The 16674-nt window shown below is 38.0% G+C and overlaps 1 long non-coding RNA gene across 1 annotated transcript in view; it reads right to left on the reverse strand.

Moving 5' to 3' along the window:
• The window catches only part of LOC145716577 (uncharacterized), a 90142-nt gene extending 87688 nt beyond the window's left edge, over nucleotides 1–2454 (reverse strand). Inside the window, exon 1 of the long non-coding RNA XR_014139366.1 lies at nucleotides 2351–2454. This is a non-coding gene — a long non-coding RNA (uncharacterized LOC145716577). The remainder of the gene's footprint in view (nucleotides 1–2350) is intronic.
• Nucleotides 2455–16674: the final 14220 nt, after the last annotated feature.

Raw genomic sequence — 16674 nt, forward strand, 5'->3', positions numbered from 1 at the left:
ATTTTTCCAAATAACAAAATACCATAGACTGGGTGACTTAAACAACAGAAATGTATTTCCCACAGTTTGGGAGACTGGGAAATCCAAAATCAAGGTTCTGACCAATTAAGTCCTGGTCATTAAATCCTGGCTTGTAAACAGCTGCATTCTGACTTTATCCTCACATGGCCTTTCCTTGGTGCTTGCACTCAGAGAGAGAGAGATCTCTTTCTTCCTCTTCTTATAAGGACACCAGTCTTATTAGATGAGGACTCCACCTTTCTGACCTCATTTAACCTGAATTACCTCCTAAAGACCCTTTCTCCAAATACTATCACATTGGGTGTTAGCATTTCAACATATGAACTTTGAGAGACACAATTCAGTCCATAGCAGGTATATTCATCCAATGGAATGCTACTAACAATAAAAAAGAAAGAATTACTGATTTTCAAAGACATTATGAGTGAAAGAAGCCACATATTAAGGAATATATACATTTGATTCCATTTAGATGGTGACAGAAATTAAAGAGTGTTTGACTGTGAGTGTTAGGGGTGGGGTAGGGTGGTTAACCGGGAAGGAGCCACAAGGGAAACTTCTGGGGTAATGGCAATGCTATGTCTAGGCTGGAGTGATAGTTATATGGGTGCATATATTTGTCAAGATATATTGACTGTGCACTTAAGATCTGTGTATTTTATTGCATGTAAGTTCTATCTTAAAGAGAAGGTGACCAAAACCAAATAGCTGTGTTAAGTTACACCTTAACAAAGAAAGGCAATCTTCCCCAGTGATTTTGATGTACTCCTAGGTTAGAGAATGCTATCTGTAGAGATTTTTCTATTTTAAATGTTTTTATAAATAATAAAGGAGTTAGGGGATTTCAGATCAACACATTTGTTGTGTGCCTTCCTGTAACAGATTCTCCAGTTCACAGATGCAAATGAGAAAAAGGGACTTGTTCCAGGTCACATTACTAACCAATTAATTATGGGATGGGAACCATATTTCTAGCTTCCAAGTTTAGACTATTTGGTATTAAAGGAAAAAAATAGTACAGCACACCAAGTAGGTGTAAAGGGGTTCAGGGTGCTAGAACTTGCTGTCTCTCAGAATATGATCCTAAACTGACATTTGAGTTGTGAGGAGCAATTTAGGAACAGGCAGATTTTCTGTGGTGCTGAAAAAGGCTTGCGCTGACCACACAGAGGCAAGGAATGTGATCTCAGCAGAAAGTGTCTCCAACCTTGAGCACCCCTCTCAGTCCTGTAATTCTACCCGGGTATTTCTCTGAGACTCTCAAGTCTTTCCTTCTAGGCAAGGGCTTTTTCAAGCTTAACCTCTGAAGCACCAGGTCCACCATTAGCATTTTCCTTTCTAAGGCATTTTCAATGGATGTTTCACCACATATCTTTGAATTCCTTCGGGGCAGGGATCACGGCTCACACATCTAACATAATAGTGGGGGCTGAATGTTTGTGGCATCACTGTAGGTATTTAACAACAAAGAAAAACCCGTCCTCATTTCCATCAGCGGCAGCTTGCACCGTTTCGCAAGCACTTTGACGCAGCTTCATGAACTGCAGAATTAAATCTGCAACCACAAAAGAAAGAAGCTGATTTCTCATGGCCCTTTTGTAACTTCAGGAAGGTTTTGGGAAGTCTCTAAATTAAATTTAACTGTTGAGCACAGGCTGAACTTAAAACCCTCATCTGTTTTAAGTCATTCCCTCCCTCCCATACGCTGTACACTCATACAGGGTCTGAATCCTAAGTGCTTTGGCTGAAGACATATGCTCTGTGTGAAAGGCCAAGGAACCCGAGGGGCTGAAATTACTTTACTGCCTGCATCACCACATTCCTTTTCTTTGAATTCACTCTGATGAAAACCACTGAGTAGATGTAGAATGTCCTACACAGAGCAGTGGGGTCCCATCAGGCCACAAAGGTGGGTGGAAAGAACACAGCCCCACAAGGAATGTTTGGCATTATTATTATTCAGGAAGGAAAACAGGAAGATGGTAAGAAAAACATATTTCTCAAGACCAATATGCTAAAAATCTACTTCAAATTGAGGGTGTAATTGGCATTTACCTTGAAGCCAAACAAATCCCATGGTAATTAATTTTTTAAATTTGTGCTCTGGCATTGACTGCACCAATTATCTCGCTGGTACTCACTGAACTTTCCTGAACACAAAGGAAATACATTTGTTAAACAGGATAACTGTTGTAACAACCCACTGGTATTTGGGGGGGATGTCTGAGATAAGGAGAGTTCATTTCTTGCTCATATCACAGTCCAATGAGGATAAGAAAGGAAAGGGGTGGTATACACAGGAGGTTTAGGGGCTAGGTCTAGCAGTTACCTTACATCATATCTGCTCACATTCTATTGGCCATAACTCAGTCATATGGCTTCAACCAACTTCAGAGGAGGCTGGAAAATGTGGTTTCGTTTTGGGCCTACAAGAAAAAAGAAAAGAGGTTTCATGAAAATATAACAGTTTCCATAATATACAACAGGTAGGTGGAAATAATATAAATAATACCCTTACTAAGATACTTGAACATCTACTGACAAGTAGGAAAGAGTATGTTTCATTCTAATCTTCTCAGGTGGTAGTGGTGTGGAGTCTGAGGGTATTAATTGCAGACAGTGGCCCAGTCATTCTTGTACCACTTCATGACCAATGCCTGCTCCCGAACCTACAATTTGACAACTGGCATTGATTATATAATGGTTGCACAGAACAGACTTTTGCTGCAGTACTAAAATCATACATATTTTGAGAGCTATGCAAAGCCTTTAGCTGATCACAAGACAGGACAGAGGACTCCATTACAGGATTTCTAAATTATTGTTGTATTTTTCTACTTTCTAGTATTATACCACTAAGCAGAGTTATTAGTCAATTTATACCATTGTAATTAAAATAGAAGATAGGAAAGATAATGCTGTCAAATTTCTGTTTCACTAGTTAATTAGCAGCAGTTCCAAAACTAAGTCAGAAGTACATGTTAGGAATGAGGCCCTCAACAGGTGCAGGTGGTAGGAGACAGAGAGAAAAGTAGCTCCAGATCTGGAACTCTGGGCAGGGAAGAAAGACATGGCTGGGAGCCCTTAGCAGCATGGGAGGAGCCTGAGGGGTTAGGGGGTCTCTTGAAAAGTTGGAAGTAGGGAGAAAGTTCTAGAAGCAGAGTTCTTAGGTGCTATTTTAGGAGTCTTGAGGAAGGTACCATAGACATTTCCAATTTGACCAACCTCCCTTAATCTCAATGCAACATCTGGGTTAAGGACTAATGAATTCCTTATACTCATTCCTCAACTGGATTCTCATGGCTGATCAGGCATCCAAAATATACAGGCACTGTTTTATGCCATGCTTCAGTCAAAACCATCTTGAAGTTTCCTTGGAGGTTCTTTATCAAAGACCTAAACATAGAGCTGCAGGACTGTAGTGGTTAACTGGTGATAACTAGAAATCTGGGCCATCTCTTCCTGCCAGAACTGTCACTCCCAGGAAAGTCACAATTTCATTTCCTAATGAGATATAGCATTCTGTTCCAAGGGCATTTTTAGTTCTCACTGCTCTGTATGTTGTACTATGGCACTGATTGAATAATTATGAGGGGTCCTGGCCTGTACATTCCCATGTGGTTAATTGCAACAGCATGTGGCAGAGGTCCTTACTGAATATGTAATCTGATGCCACTAATGTGATGGTGTCAGATGCATAAAATGCTCCAGATAGTTGGATATTTTTTTCCTGTGAAATAAATTACTTCATTGGGAGTTTGGAAACTTGCCCAATAGCTTCTGAGAGCAGGAAAAAGTTCTCTCTTTGTCATTAAAGCCCTTAAGACTTCTTGTAAATAAAAGACCCTCTAGGGGCACCTGGCTGGCTCACTGGGTAGAGCACGTAACTCTTGATCTTGAGGTCATGAGTTTGAATTCCACATTGGGGGTAGAGTTTACTTTAAAAAATCAATGAAATTGAAAACAGAGAAAAATAAAGAAAATCCATAAAAGCCCCTCTAATGTGGGCCTGTGTGAGAGAGTGCTCCACTGCACCCATGTCATATGCTTTACACCTTGTATAGGCAGAAAGAAGAGAAGCATAGAAGGAAAGATGTCTAGAAACCCCACACAGGGTGATGAGGATAAAACCGTGATAGAGAGAAGAGAGCAAAAGGAGAGGAAAGGCTAGTAGGCCTTAAGAGCAGGGAGGAGAAAGTAACATAGAGAAAGACACAGAAAGGGCTAAGGGTATTTCATTCACTTGAAATGAATGTAAGAAATGTAAAAATCACTCGACAAATATGAAGCCCCAAGTCAGAAAAGGGATTCTTTATCAGATGTCATTCATTAGACCAATAAACAGATACCATCATTACCAGTGGGCCAGGCACATAGCCTCTCTCAGTCTCAGTTTCCTCATATGAAAGATGGGGACACTAATACTATCTACCAAAAAGAGTCATTGTGAGATTTCTAAGAGATGATATATGTAAAGTACTTAGCACAGAACCCACCACAGAGGGAGAGCTCAATCCAGTTTAGTGATCATAATGGTGACGATGATGAGGATGATAGAAGACACTGAAGAAGATGCCAAAAGAATCAAGCCAATGAATTCTACCTCAAACCAGTAAAATGCATTTAAATGAAGCACGAGTTAATCAGATTTAAAAATTACTGGGACATTTCTAGCCCCACAAAAAAAGCCATATAGTAGCTATAGTTTATTTGCAGATTTTCCACCTCCCTTGCAATCCCATGATCCCAAACACATGGACAAAGAAGGAAGTAAAAGGAGAAATGCCAGCACCCATAAGTTTGGAATATATAGTTACATTGTTGGAGGAAACATCAAGAAATCATCTTTTATGGAGAATTGCATTTAAACATCCAAAACAGATGAGTGTCTATGTCATTCTTAAGGACTTCTAAAGGTGTGTCTTTTCTTTTTAATAGTTGGGTTCAGGGTCTAATTATCTAGATGTTTAACTTAAACACCATTTAAATCTGGTTCTGATCTCCCTGGCAATGTACAACAGCTGGAGTTCTAGAAAATAATCCATGACCCATAGGGTTAGAAGATAGGAATAACATCCATACTATAACCTAGCTGTGCTAAACCAGGCTTAGCACAGATTCCTAAAGGTGAGCTTAAGGTTGGGTGTCATCTGCCTTCAATCATGGATGTTTGTGGGGGAAATGAGAAGTGTGTCATGCCACAATGCAGTCCAGATGTCTGAAGAACCTCCAGGGAAGAGAATCAAGAGGCAATAATGCAAAGCAGGTGGAGTTCAAGGTGACTCATGTGGGCAGCTCTGGATTGGTCCACGTTGACATCAAAATAGCCAGAAAAGAGTAGAAGTCCCATAGTGGAAGTTCAGTCTGGACAGTCCCTTTGGGACTCTTTTTAGGAACACTCTTTGATCCATGGTAGAGCTGAACATGAATTCAGCTATGAGGGGCCTACTGTTGCTTCCATGAACTCCTTCAGAGCTCTCTTTTGCAGGCCTCTGTCACCTCTGTGGACCTCCACTAGATCCTCCCTAGGGTCTCCACCCACCTCTAAAAACGAGGAGAACAAATCTGAACTCTGGGCTATAATTAGTCTGACTCATGGGGCATGTAGCCCAGGGGTGTCTCTTCAGATGTTATGTGCCAAATATCCTGATAATCTACCAGTTAATCCTCCCCCCAAAACAAACAAACAAATAAAACAAGAGCACACTTAAGACTGTTGAATCTCAGATCTGTACCTCTGAAACAAATAATGCAATATATGTTAAGAAAAAAAAAAAGAAGAAGAAGGTAGCAGGAGGGGAAGAATGAAGCGGGGGAAATCGGAGGGGTAGACGAACCATGAGAGACGATGAACTCTGAAAAACAAACAGGGTTCTGGAGGGGAGGAGGGTGGGAGGATGGGTTAGCCTGGTGGTGGGTATTGAGGAGGGCACATTCTGCATGGAGCACTGGGTGTTATGCACAAACAATGAATCATGGAACACTTCATCTAAAACTAATGATGTAATGTATGGGGATTAACATAAGAATAAAAAAAATAAATTAAAAAAAAAAAACAAAAAAAAAACAAGAGCACACTTTCCCTGACATATGTGCATCATGTGTTCCAACATGTGGATCTCTTCTAATTACTTGAATCTCTTATTCTTTATGTTTTACTTAAAGTTTTTACTGTATAGTTTTCTGGGGGTCCTTAAGCATATAATTTGCATCTGGTTAGGGAAACAAAGGCCACATATCTTTTATTTTTATTTCTCTTTATTATGGTATTTCTAAACCATACTAACACCATAAGTGAATGGCAAATGCTTGTTGAGCCCATGAATGAGTAAGGCATTAAACAAAAAGCTTCCACCTTTTTGCTTACACTGATTTTTATTTCAGATCCTAGACCAGGGACTTTAATTCAGCAATATGCTTTCACACAGCTGGATGCAATACCCTTGGTTTCCTGGTACCATGTGCTGCCTAAGTCATCCCCTAAAGGCCAAAAAACACAAAACAAAGGAGCATTGGAAAAAGGGGGGAAGGAGGTGTGGAAAGTAGACAGGAAGAGGTGTTTAAGGGAAATGGTGTACATTAGCAGATGTCACAGAGATTTATTTCTTTTTCTATAGGGATTTACTCTAGTAACCAACTCTACTTTCAGGATTTTTTCCAAAAAGCGGCTGGAGCATTTATCATTTGGTATGGGGACTGCTTAATTGGCAAAACTTTCCTTCTGAGATTTAGATTCAGATTTGAGACTTGAAATATTAGCAGAAACAACACCTTGACATTGCACGGAGAGCAAATGTATAAAGCTTAGGGTGGAGGAGGGAGTTGTCAAAATAATTTGTCTAGATACCTTTCTCAAAAGCATTTTTTTTCCCACTTCTCACCCCTGGAGAAACCACATCAAGGATGTGTAAGGAGTGAAGGCCTCAGACCCTCTGTGTGGTGGGGAAATACAAGAGATCTGAGCTCTTGGCATGTGTTTTAGGCCACATTTTGGGACCAGTGCCCAGACAACAGGTCCTGTAGTGTTCCTGAGGGACTATCCTCAGTGTTAAAGCTCTGAGGGTTGCCAACCAGCAAGGAAGCCCTTGTGTGAGCTATACTCTTAGGAGACAATAAATCCTCTCTGATTAATTCCAGACCACCACTCTTTTCCCAGAGATGTAAATTTTCCTCAAAAATATTTTTGAAGATGGAGAGTGCTTTGAAGAGTTTAAAAGAGGGAAGTCATTAAATTTTTTTTTTGCTAGGTATCTATTTATTCTGCAAATAAGTGTGCCATAAAGGTGATTTTATGACACTTTTGTTTGGATGCCATCAATAAAAATACAGGATGGTAATTATCATAACCTTAAAGTAGAGGAAAATCAAGGGACACAAAGGAGGTTATTGGGAAATGTAGCAAAATACAAGTTCATGAATTAGTGAACAAGTGTTTATAGGGATTTCACAGGGAATAACAGAAATCTGAATTCTATTCTCTGATTAAAAAAATATATTCATTTTAGTTAGGGTACTGGTGGCTACCGTAACAGAAGAACCCCACAACTTCACTGGCTTTCATAAAAATAATTTTTTTGCTCATGTAATAGTCCAATACAGTAGATATTACTGGTTAACAGAGCAGAGGGTGGAAGGGACAGTTGTTATTCAGGGACCCAGGCTCAGCAGCTCTGCCATCTTCAACATGTGCCTTTCAAGGATGTCCTGGATACTAACACAAACCAATGGATGGGGAAAGAGAGATCATAGAAGGACTATATGTTTCTGACACATAACACTTTTGCTCAGATTCCACTGATGAGCGCTCATCACAGGGCCCCACCCAAATGGGTGTAGGGCTGAGAATGTAGTCCCTGGCCAGGCAGCCACCTCCTTGCCTGTCTACTCTAAAAGGGAGGACCTGAACCCACTGGGAGACAGGCAACTCATCCATTAGAAGAATTAGGAAATGCGTTGAAATGGAAGAAGCAACAAAGTCAAGTTTATAAAGCCCTTTAGAGTTCTGGTTGTGCCATATCGCCCCAACCCCAACACTGGGTGATTTAGTCTCTTTGGTTAACAGTTTCCTCATCTACAAAGTCAAGATCAAAATAACAGCTCACAGTGAGGCCTAAATATAACACAAATGTGAGGGTCTTCATAAACAAGAAAGGGCTACCTGGTACTCCTGCAGCTGTGGATAAGCAGAGCTGATTTTTAAAAATTACATTTACTATGTATTTTTGAAGGCTTACTACTCAAGTCACTGGCTAATTCAAGACTGAAGAAAAATACGTTCCTGCAGCTTGTATGATATTTCTTAATTATTACATGAGAAAAGACAGTGCATTTTAAAAAGTACAATTTGGAAATCTGGGGTTGGGGTAATGGAAAGAAAGTCTGGCTTCTAATTGCAGCTCTGACACTGGCCAGCCGACTGACTGCAAGCTGGCCACTTCATCTGTCTGGGCTCGAATTTCCTGAGAGGCAAAAAGAGAGTGGTTAGCTAAATGGTCCTTTCCCGATCACAAATGAGATATTCTGAAGAGGAAACTCATCTAAATGACTCATTCACATTATCAGATTACAATCATGAGGAGGTCAGCAGAGAAAAAACAACCAACTTATATAAATTTAGGGGTAGGATTTTCACAATTTGAGGAAAAAAACCAATTCATTTTTTTAAAATTTTTTTAAAATTTTATTTTACTATGTTATGTTAGTCACCATACAATATATCATTAGCTGTTTTTTAAATTTTTTTTATTTTGTTATGTTAGTCATCATACATTACATCATTAGTTTTTGATGTAGTGATCCACGATTCATTGTTTTCGTATAACACCCAGTGCTCCATGCAGTACGTGCCCTCTTTAATACCCATCACCGGGCTAATCCATCCCCCCACCCCCCTCCCCTCTAAAACCCTCAGTTTGTTTCTCAGAGCCCAATTCATTTTCTAACCTCTTAACGGAATGACTTAATTACTGTATTTATACAGGTCAAGTGTTTCAAAATTTTGTTGTATCATTTGCTCCCAAATTCTCTTTCTGGTCTTGCTTTTAGATTTTCTTCTTGAGCTAACATGAGGGCAAGAAATGTGTAAAACACAAATATGACTGCATAGACATGATTTCAATGGCACATGAGCATAAAACTGACTAAAAAATTCCCCCTTCATAAGTTAGATATAATGATTTGGAAAGAAAGATTTAGACCAGACAGACATCTTATGTGATTGAACTGATCTCCATGTTAAGAAAAGAACATTCATACATGTTTAATTTCTTCTCGAGACGCTGATGCAAAATCTTTAGTTCAGAGGTTAAGTAACACCCAAGGCAGCACCATGATCCTAGTAGACACTGAACAGTTGATGATGATACTGAAATACATCAGCAATTAACAACTACTAGTGATACTTTATTTTAGCTCTTGCTTTTCTAAACTGTTAATCATGGCCATCTAATTACTTTAGACATTTTACTCATTATATGTATAATCATTCTTTTTAAACTAGCAGTATAGCCTTGGCTTAGCCTCATAGCCTCTCCAACCTTCAGTTTCTTGATCTGTAAAATGGGAAGATTTTTTTCTTTTAGAGTTATTGTACAACTGTATGAATTAGAGATAGTGTATGTAAAATGCCTGGTACAGGGTCTGGTACATGGAAGAGGATCAGTAAATGGCAACTATTGATTGCTTTTATTATATAATCAATGATCACCTATCTTGCACTCTCTGTACTGTGCTAAGTAATAAAGATCAAAGGAGAACTAAGAAATGGTCCTTATTTGGAAAGGTGTACAGACTAAATGGAGAGACAGGGCAGCCTAATAAACATATAAGCAGGCATTTTCAAGTGCCAAACCACTGTTAGTAATGATGCCCTTGTTACAGAGACAGCCAGTGTGACTGGCAGGTATTTCATAATGTAGACATCATATCTAAGTAACAGCCATTACCCAAATTTGTATTTTTGAATGGTCCTTTTATTTGCAAAAAGTTTTATTGGTGCTTTGTAATATGCACTATGGTAACGATGGGGGACCAGTCAATTTTCTTCCATTTTACAGAGTGAGAACTGAGATGAATAAAAAACCAACATTTTTGTAAGGTTATGCATGAGGGGCCTTGCCGATGGAGGATCAGAAATCAGATGTATTGATACCTATGCTTGTATTCATCTCTTTATGTACCATTGGAGTTCAGAGGAATAAGATTCACTTAAGAACTAAGTCTTATTTTTCTATCTCTTAAAATTCATTACATTTATTCTAAAAACACTGATGGTTCAAATGAACACTGGAAACTGCCTGCACCTTTCATCTCCTTGAAATCATGCCAGAGAAAGCCTCCAGCATGCTCAACTCTAGTGTATATTTTCTAAAGTTTCTTCCTCCCTGGATGATGATAGTGAGACTCATCACTTGTTAACACACAGATGACTCCAGAAATTTTTGCACTTCAAAGTGAATCCTTTATTCACCTGAGTGTTTAACTGTGTCAATGCGCTCTCATTATCAGATTTAATTGAATAATTCAACAAGGAAATGTGCCCAGTGCACATATTATACAGATGTTTTTGCCAAAGTTATCTTGGCTTGTGGGAGAGAACAACCCTCTGATGCCCTGAGTTATTTAGAAAGGCCATCACAGATGTCAACATATGATGGAAGAGATAGATACCCATGGCAATATGTGAATATCAAAATCATCCCTAGCTTATCTGCCCATCACATTGATGGGATGTTGTCCTCATACTGAAGTTATATAAGTGAATAGCTAGTCACGAGGAAGTTGTACTTATGCTCCCACTGGATGGTATGTTATTCTTGGTCAACATAAAGCCTGTCAAGAGGGGCTGTACACTAACATGTACACTAAGTCCTGCATGTGTAAAGACCTTGCTAGGTTCCTGACTTGCTAGTAGAAACCAACTGAAACATTTCTGACCTAATGGGAAGATGCAGATATATTTCCACTACATTACCCAAGTGTGGTTGTAAAAACTATACAGTACAAACATTTTTCTTTGCTAATTCATATAGAGACTTGATTAAACTGGATAATCAGATATATAAGTTAAATGAAACCTATTATGTACCACATAAAATACAGAACGTGCAAAAATAATTGACTATAAAACTATTCTATTAGTCAGCTTTTTACTGCAATAATGCTATGTAACAAACAACCCCCCAAATTTCAGTTGACTTATAACAACAAACATTGGTTTCTTGCTCATAGGTCTGTGGATAGGGTATGACTCCGTTGGACTTGGCTGGGTGGGGTCTGGCTGGGCTTGGTACCAGGATATGGGCTGGATTCAGGTCTATTCCATACATCTCCTCATTCTGGAACTCTGAAGAAACCGGCTCCCTGGGACAATACATTTTCATGGTGGATGGCAAGAATACAAGAGGGCAAACCAAACCACATATACACATTAGAAGTCTGGTTGAATGTAGTTCCCATTATGTCCTCTTACATTTTATTGGCCAAAACAAGTCACCTGGCCAAACTCCAAGCTAGTGACACTGGGAAGTGTCTCTGCTAAAAATATGTCTGGGCTGAGGAGGGAAGAAAGAATGGTGAAGAAATAATATAATTTACCACAGCTGGTTACTGTAAGCTGCTGAATGAAGTTTAGGCCAACTGAACCACAAGGAAATTCAACCAATCAGAATCAATTGTGTATGGTTAAAATATTAAGTAAAAGAATTTTTAATTCCCTTTAAATCATTATGGCATGTGATTTCCCTTCCATTGAATCGACAGGGTAATTCAGGGCTTTGGAGCCAGAATATATGCATTCTAGAACAATAGTCACTGCCCGGCCTCAAATTCGGCTTTTCTGAGTCTCTCATAAGACAATTATTTTATTTTATTTTTTATTTATTTTAAGATTTTATTTATTTATTAGAGAGCAAGCGAGAGAGAAACAGCATAAGGGAGAGGGTCAGAGGGAGAAGCAGGCTCCCCGCTGAGCCGGGAGCCCGATGCGGGACTCGATCCCAGGACTCCGGGATCATGACCTGAGCCGAAGGCAGTCGCTTAACCAACTGAGCCACCCAGGCGCCCAAGACAATAATTTTAAAGGTCAGACTTTTGTGGAAGAGAAAACAGATTTCCAAATTCCAAAATCCTCGAGTTTGGAAATCTGAATGTCAATTTTTATTATAAGATATAGGTACAGAGCTTATGATAAGACAAAAAGGAAGTTCCTAACTGCCTTGAAGGAAGTGGCCACTTCTGGGTCTTAGAAATGGGAGATTGAAGAAGGGCAAACCATCATACAGGTAGGCCTGGCAACCCTTTCTGGGTAAGGGGCAGAGTTAGTATTTTCAGGTAGGTGGGGAAATTTTGAAAATAGTGAAGTCTGTCTCTGGGTGTACAACAGTATTATTTCAAGCCCTTTTTGAGAAGCTTCATGTTCAGCGTAATGCTAGAACAACTTGTTTCAGAAAACAGGTCAGAGTATCAGTCAAGGTTTTCCAGAGAAACAAACCAGTAAAACGTGTGTGTGTGTGTGTGTGTGTGTCTAAAGAGATTTATTTCAAGGAATTGGCCTCTGTGATTTTGGGGACCGGCAAGTTCATCTGAAAGGCAGACTGGAATGCTGAATATTTCTCAGGTAGGAGCTGATGCTGCAGTTCTTGAGGCAGAATTTCTTCTTCCTCAATGAAAGCTTACTGTTGCTTTTAAGGCCTTTCAATTTATTGGATGAGGCACATCCACATTATTGAAGATAATTTCCTTTACTTAAAGTCAACGGATTGTAGATGTGGTTAAAATACCTTTTCCATAACACTAAGAATAGTGTTTGAATAACTGGGTACAACTGCTTAGCCAAGCTGACACATAAAACTAACCATCACAGCAATAGCTGAGGGAAATCTTTGATGTCTCAGCAAGAATTCCTAGCACTCCTGCTTTCACATGGTCTGTATCTGGTATATAAGGAATCCAGAAATCCACAACTAAACTGTTCTAAGAGATAAAAGATGAAGGCATAATGTCCCATTTAAATTCTCTGAGCATCATTTCTAAGGCTTCATTTACTCATCTTTCTTAGGACTAGTGTGGATAACAGGAGGAGAGAGCCTTGAGTTTCCCTGGAGGTTCAAGTGTGTGGTCAAGACCACATTAATTCCATCTCTAAACTATCAGGCTTCTGCAGGATCAGGCTGTTACAGATGAGTTTTGTTGGTTGATGAATCTATTTTTTATGTAGCATTTAGAATAGAAATGTCAATTTTGGACTTTTCTGTTTAAGAGTAGTTGAAAAATCATATGCTTTAATATAGAGTGTGTTTTTTGTGCTTGGACTTTATAGTCAATGAGATGCAATTAATAAGGAACGCTGTCTATAATTTTATTCATTAGCACTGATAAGTACAGATACTATAATTACATAAGTTTTGTATCTGATAAATACTGAAGCAATTGTGCCATTTGATATTAGCATAGATTATATTTAATTATGATCAAGCAAGTTTGTGAGTATACTTTTAAAATAAATGGGTACTATTTCCATCAGGCCTCACTGATGGAACTGTCATCAGTGTCTTTTTTAATGTGAAAATGTACATTTTTACATATAGAGTCAAATATCATTGTACACAGAATTGATGAAAATAGGCTTCTAAAGGATGAAAATGAACATTTCAAGTTGATTTTTAAAAAGTGAACTATTAATAAAATATAACAGCCATGGACATTTTTTGCTTAATAAAAAATTTTCAAATATAAAGCAAAAATTAGTAGAACTAAGTAGACTGGACCTTAGCAAAATGAAAAAAAAAATGTGTTTTAAGGGCACTATCAAGAAAGTGAAAAGACAACTTACAGAATGGGAGAAAATATTTGTAAATCATATACCTCATAAGGGGTTGGTATTTAGAATGTACAAATACTTCTAAAAACTCAACAATAAAAAGACAAATCATTTAGAGTTAGGCAAATATTTAAATAGCCATTTCTCCAAAGATAGACAAATGGCCAACAAGCACATAAAAATATGATTGATATTATTAATCATTAGGGAAATGTAAATTAAAAATACAATGATATACCACTTGAATGGCTATAATACCCACTAGAATGGCTATCATTAGAATCCTCATTTATTGATGATAGGAATGTGAAATGGTACAGTCACTTTGGAAAAGTTTGGCATTTACTCAAAATGTTACATGTACAGCTACCATGTGACCCAGCAATTCCCCTCCTACATATCTACCCAAGAGAAATGAAAACATATGTCCATACAAAAACATGTACATGAAGATTCATAAAAGCCTATTCATTACAGCTAGAAAGTAGAAACAACACCAAGTGTCCATCAACTGATGAATGTGGTATATCCATACAATGAAATATTATCTGGCAATAAAAAGAATGAAGTATGGATATATGTTACAACATAGATGGCCCTTGGAAACATTAGGCTAAGTGAAAGAAGCCAGACACAAAAGTCCAAATACAGGTGGCTCATTCGGTTCAGTGTCCAACTCTTGATTTTGGCTCAGATCATGATTTCTGGGTCCTGGGATCAAGCCCCGAATCGGGCTCTGTGCTCAGTGCAGAGTCTGCTTGTCTCTCTCTCCCTCTGCCCCTCCCCCTGCTTGCTCTCTCTCTCTCAAGTAAATAAATCTTTAAAAAAAAAAGTCCTATAAAATATACTGTATTCTCCATTTATAGAAATAGAGTAGATCAGTGCATTATCAGGGTCTGGTGAGAGGGGAGGGCATGGACAGTGACTACTAATGAGTATGGGTTTTCTTTTGGGTAGAAATAATCTAGAATTAGAATTGCACAAGTATTGGGATGGCTGGGTGGCTCAGTCAGTTAAGCATCTGCCTTCAGCTCAGGTTGTGATCCGGGGTTCTGGGATTGAGCTCTGTGTTGGTCTCTCTACTCAGTGGGGAGCCTGCTTCTCACTCTCCCTCTGCCCCTCCCCCCCACGTGTGCTCTCCCTAATTAAAAAAAAAAAGAAAAAAAAGAGAATTGCACAAGTGTCTAAATATCCTAATACTCTCTGAATTGTATACTTTATGGTATGAGAATTGTATGTAAATAAAAAAATAACTTGTAGAAATATAAGGATAAATTGACAAACCCATGGTTATAAAGGAAAATTCTATCTCCCTTTCTTCAGAGATTGGCAGATCAAGAAGACAGTAAGTAAGAATAAAGAAAATGGCAATGGCATAATCAACAAGCTTGAGTTGATCGATTTCTGTTTAACTTTGCATATTCTTTCAAATACATACAGAATCATACACAATGATTCACTAATACAAGATTAATCATGTATTAGTAGAAATAAATATAAATTCCAATAGCTTACCATATGTAGCCACATTCACTGGTAACAATGCAATAAAGTTAGAAATTAATTAATTAACTGAATGTAAAAAAAATTATCTGTACCCTGGAAAACACTTCTAAATAACTCTTGGGTTCAAGAAAATAAAAATTAAGCTACAAAATATTTTGTAACTGAACAGCAGCAAAAACATTTTATATCAAATCTTAGGGGATGCAGCCAAAGAGATAATTAAGAAAAATTTTAAAGTCTTAATTATAACTTTATTTTAGGATATAAGAGTTATGAAAAGAAATTGACTAAATTTTAAACTTAAAGAAAGAAAATAGAAGGAAGGAATTATTAAAGATAAGAGAAGATGTTAAGAAAACCAAAAACAAATGGCAAAGATAATCACAAAATTAAATCTCATTATTTGAAAATACTCATAGTCAAACACCAAAAGACAGACATTGACAGGAGTCAAAGAAAAAGAAATACCCAAATTAACAAGATTAGGAACAAAAATGGAATGTACACAGGGTAATAAATACTATAAGAAGAAACACAAATCAATGGGAATATCAATGAAATAGATACTTTTTAAGAAATTATAGTAGAATACTTGAATAGACCAAGACCAGAAAATATATCAAAATGGTAGTTATTGATACATCTTTACAAAAGGCACTAGGGTGACTGCTGTCAATTCTTCAAACAATACATACAGTCAATTCTTACTATTTTGGTAGTTACGCTCTATAAAGTTACTACTAACTGAATTAGTGAATTCTGAACCACTGCTCCAAGGGGAAATACAGGATTAGGTTCCTGTGAGCCTCTGGCCACAACATTTTCATCAACTGATCAATATATGATTTTGTTTTATGTATCTTTCTGTTTAAAGACACCTTAATACTTATTATTAATTCATTAACATTGAACTCATGGCCAGCAGCACAAAAACTTAGACCTGAACAAAACTTACTTAACACACAGATTTTCCCTAGAAGGCACACCACAACCTTCTTGTGCTATGAACACTAGGCAGCATGCCAGCACTACGCTTAATCACCAACACAAAAAAGCACAAAAATGCAAAAAACATGGCACGATGTAGGCTACAAAAAAGACACTTGGTCACGGTATTAGAACTAAGAAGGCAGAGCATTGCCTTGTTCAACTTCCGCTACAAAGATGCATATAGGGTGACTCAAATTCTTCACCTCTCTTTCTGTTTGCAAATGACTATGAAAGCACTGCAAGTATTGATTTTGGGGTTACAGATCAATTCTAGTCTGTAGGTAAATTCACAAATACAGAATACACAAATAATGAAGATCAACTGTAAATTCTAATGT

This window comes from Leptonychotes weddellii, chromosome 12 (assembly GCF_054177405.1).
Source record: "Leptonychotes weddellii isolate Sample4059 chromosome 12, ASM5417740v2, whole genome shotgun sequence".
NCBI classification, from domain to species: domain Eukaryota; kingdom Metazoa; phylum Chordata; class Mammalia; order Carnivora; family Phocidae; genus Leptonychotes; species Leptonychotes weddellii.